Source organism: Centropristis striata, chromosome 5 (assembly GCF_030273125.1).
Source record: "Centropristis striata isolate RG_2023a ecotype Rhode Island chromosome 5, C.striata_1.0, whole genome shotgun sequence".
Lineage (NCBI taxonomy): Eukaryota > Metazoa > Chordata > Actinopteri > Perciformes > Serranidae > Centropristis > Centropristis striata.
This window is the reverse complement of record NC_081521.1, coordinates 1,592,052-1,597,038: the sequence shown is the minus strand read 5'-3', so window position 1 is coordinate 1,597,038 and position 4,987 is coordinate 1,592,052.

The window sequence follows — 4,987 nt, the reverse complement described above, 5'->3', positions numbered from 1 at the left end:
CGGGGAACGAAAAAATACATGCTTCCGGTAGACTCGCTTTTATTTTGAAAGGCTTCAAATCAACTTCCGGTCCTGGCAGTGCAGGTCTTTGGCCAGACTCTCTTGGAAATATTGGCCCCCAGAAGCTAAAGCGTCATAAGACCTCTGACCAATGTGCTCAATCATATGTCTTTAAGAGATACTAAACATTGTTCTACCTTTGAGTTTAAAGGTTTGTGATTGGTGTGATATGAAAAGTGTTTAATGGGTCATTCTACGGGAACAACATAACACCTGAGCAGTATTGAGACATCTGTGGCTGACTCTGTATCTGAGGATCTGATTGGGAGACTCTCACAGGAAATTGGCCATCTGGAAATAATCCTCAGTGGCATTCATGGGGCACACGCCCTATTTACTGAAGTGCTTTAAAGTCTTTGCAGTGGCACGTAATGCTGTGTCGAACACATCATTATTTGGTTATTGGTTGACTCATTAAAGTGATGTGGTTTAACAAAACAGTTAAGTCAAACTCGGCAGGTGAGAAGGTACTTGAAGCAACTAGGGTTTCCAGGGAGAATGAGCAAATTGCAAAAGTTAAAGTGAAAAGAATGATTTAAATGCAGGACAAAAGGCTTACAGTGATTAATCATGCAATAGTTTGGGTTTGTATGTTGTGCCAGCCTTCATTCTCCAACACAAACCGGAGGAGGGACCAAAGCCTCCATTTAGTTTCATAGGACAGCGTAGCATTTGGGTTCAGTAGCAGCAGATGTTAGAAGCGTTTTGTAGTGTGGTCCTACCTCATTCTCAGCACTTTGAAACATCTTACCTACCTTGACACTCTCACTAACTTTTTGAACTTTGCTTGAGTAGGATGGATTTTTTTACCTCAGCCTCAGTCTCTCCAGTGTTGAACAAACCTTCGACTGACTTCTGTTAGCGACACCTGACTTTATCCTCTCTAATGGCGACATTAGATGTGTTACTTCCTCTCTAGTCAGCTCAGACTACAGTTGTGTTGTCAGCATTCAACAACTAAAGCTTCTCCAATGTCTTCAACAGATGTTATTAACTGTACAAATGGGGATAACGGTCTCAATTTCTCCTTGAAGGCAGTTATTGACTGCACTTACATATGTACTTTTCTAGTCTTTGCTACCACTCAAAGCGATTTACACTACAGACAGGGCACATTCACCCATTCAACCATTCACACACATTCATACACTGGTGCCCGAGGCTACCGTAAACGCTTTCCACCTGCCACCATCAGGAATTCATTCACACACCGATGAACGCAGCATCGGGAGCAATTTGGGGTTCAGTATCTCGTCGATCTTGGTCAATCTTGGACGATCTTGGTCGATCTTGGTTGAACCTTGATCGATCTTGGACGTTCTTGGTCGATCTTGATCGTTCTTGGTCGATCTTGGACATTCTTGGTCGATCTTGGACGTTCTTGGTCAATCTTGGATGATCTTGGTTGATCTTGATTGTTCTTGGTCGATCTTGATCGATCTTGGTCGATCTTGGACGTTCTTGGTCGATCTTGATCGATCTTGGTCGATCTTGGATATTCTTGGTCGATCTTGGGCGGCCTTGGTCGATCTTGGACGTTCTTGGTCGATCTTGATCGATCTTGGTCGATCTTGGTCGATCTTGGACGTTCTTGGTCGATGTTGGACGTTCTTGGTCGATCTTGGACATTCTTGGTCGATGTTGGACATTCTTGGTCGATCTTGGTCGGCCTTGGTCGATCTTGAACTTTCTTGGTCAATCTTGGACGTTCTTGGTCGATCTTGATCGATCTTGGTCGTTCTTGGTCGATCTTGGACGTTCTTGGTCGATCTTGATCGATCTTGGTCGATCTTGGACGATCGTGGATGATCTTGGTCGAATGTTCGATCCCTAGTCGATCCCCACAAATGATGATAGAAGTTATTGTACGAAGAATAAACAAGAACTTGCAATAGTCCATTTCGTTGTTAGACCATCTGAACTTCATTTAAAGCATTGAGGCCGTGTTGTCTCAATGCTTTAAAGAATCAGTTTATTTGCGTTGAGTGATAATGTACTTGTTGAATGCAAACACAACTGTTGCTGTTGTTAAAAGATGAAGATGTTCAACTTTCGGGATGAGACTTTAATCTTTAACTTTTTTCTAAACGGTCTTGACTAGGACATAGAGAATCTGTTATTTTCTGCTCTGAGCTGAGTTTCTGTATTAACCCTTCCATAGTTACGGAGCGTATACAGTAAACACTGTTGTCTGAGGATCTAAGACTACAAGTGTCCACTCACCCTGCTCTCACTGTATTTCTCTCTTCAGACTAGTAATGATTCCACTTGAAAACACTTACACTATGCAAAATGTTTCACTGCCTCACTTGTAAACAGCGTACAGAGCCACACTGTCTCAAACTTTTGTGTGTAATACTTTTCTTGTAGTGCTTATTTCCAGTGTGTACAGATTGTGTTAAATATGATAATATGCTTTTTGTTAATGAAGCTGAAAGGAGCCATTCGATGTTTGAGAAAGCATCACGTTTTTTGCTGTAAATATGTTTGACAACTTTTCTTGGAATAAATGATCAAAACTATCTATCTGTCTGGAGTTATTATGATTATAGAAATCAATCACTTTTTATAATCTATGAAACAGTGCGTCTCCCACTCTCATATGGCTTTATTTCAATGAAAAAGTATACAACATACATATTTAATAACTTTTTAACATTGCCTCATTCTTATTTTGCTGCAGAAAACAATAACATTCATTTGTAATCATATACTTTAAGAGCTTGTATTTCATTATTTGACTTATTTTACTTTATTATTATTACTTTAAAGCCTGAAACATGAAATAATTGCCAGAAAATTTTTATTTTTTTAAACTTGAGTGTTTATTGAACCTGCTGGGAAAAAAAAAAAAAAAAAAAAAAAATATATATATATATATATATATATATGTATATCAATTTGCATATATTCATTCTAATTTTTATCATATTTGATACATCAGGTCTTTTGGTGCAATTTGCTCACAGTTTGTTTTTCTAACAAAAACATATAAAACCTAATATTTTTAACCAATTAAAACTTTGACTTTCCTTCTAACATTTTCCTCAAACATCCAAAATATTTTTTTTCCATATGAAATAACATCAAACATCTGAGATGAAGTTTTCCTGCAGCAGTGACAGATCCACCAGATTATTGTTGCTACATCTGATATTTTTGTGCAATTTATTGCTCAGTTTGTTTATCTTCAACACATCTGCAATGCTCATTTTTTTTGCCATCTAAAATAATCACCAAAAACAAACAAAGTATGTATTTCTAGTAGTAATAGTAAGTAATAGTTCGAGAGATATTTTATTATTATATATTATTATTTTATAAATTTTACTCTAAATAAACCTAATTATGTCAGATAAACCTTTACTTAGTTTACCTAAATGAAAAAAATACTTTATGTTGCTTCATTTAATGCATAATGTATCAAATGCAAAAAAAAAAAGACAATTGACACAATTTCAAATAAGTTATCATTAATACAAATTTGATAGACATTTTCAACACGGTTTTACTATAAATTAAGTTATGTTTAAGTTAAGTTACTGATTGACTGATGCATTAATTCTTGATCCCTGGTGGATTATCAGCTACTGATTGTTTACATCAGGTTTTTCAGGAAAAAAAAATATCACACTGATGATGTAAAGGTCTCAAAAACTTGTGTATCAAATATGATACATTGGGCTTTTTAGGGTTAATTTGGGTTCTTACAGAGTTCTTTCACTTATAGTCAGGCGGCTTAGCTAAATAAAGGGGACACGCTGGACAAAAGCACCACATTTTTTCCACATGCTCTCTATCACTATAGGTTTCAATTTTTGGTAGGAGCCACTTCATCAAGATGGCCGATCCAAGATGGCACCCATATAAAGTCTATGAGAACCAATACATCTTCCAAGCCAATTAGAAGGTCAATCTTGGTGTCAAAATCTACATTTTCTGGGTCAAGGAATCATTTAAAGCTGTTGAGAATATCACTAGATGATTATTTGATCAAATAGAAATGTTCATTTTCACCCAGACTGGTAGGCAACTCGCTTCAAGTGCTGCAGCAGAGAATCCTGAGCTGATCTAATAATTATGTAAATACATGGCCAAAATGAACATATCTATTTGATGATCTAGTGATATTCTCAGTAGCTTTAAATTATTCTTTGACCCAGTAAATGTATATTTTGACACCAAGATTGACCTTCTAAGTGGCTTAGAAGATTTATTGGTTCTCATAGACTTTATATGGCTGCCATCTCCGATCTGCAATCTTGATGAAGTGGCTCCTACCAAAAATTGAAACCTATAGTGATAGAGAGCATGTGGAAAAAATGTGGTGCTTTTGTCCGACGTGTCCCCTTTCTTCCCAAATCTGGTCCTAAACCGCCGGACTATTAGTTTGGATCACTTAAATCAGTAGTTCTCAACCTTTTTGAGTCGCAACCCCCAATTTAACATGCATGTTGTCTGTGACCCCCACTCACTGAACACAATCTCACACGCACAGTTCAGATCACCCAAAAAAGAAACAAAATGACCAAAAAAGACACAAAATGACCAGAAAATGATCAAAAAAGACACAAAATGACCAAAAAAGACACAAAATGACCAGAAAAGACACAAAATTACCAAAAAAGACACAAAATTAACCAAATAAGAAACAAAATTACCAAAAAGACACAAAACGACAAAAAACAACAACACAAAAAGACCAAAAAAAGGAAACAAAATGACCAAAAAAGACACAAATTGACCACAAAATGATAAAAAAAAAGACACAAAATGACTAAAAAAGACACAAAATGACCAGAAAAGACACAAAATGACCAAAAATGACACAAAATGAACCAAATAAGAAACAAAATTACCAAAAAGACACAAAACGACAACAAACAACAACACAAAAAGACCAAAAAAAGGAAACAAAATGACAAAA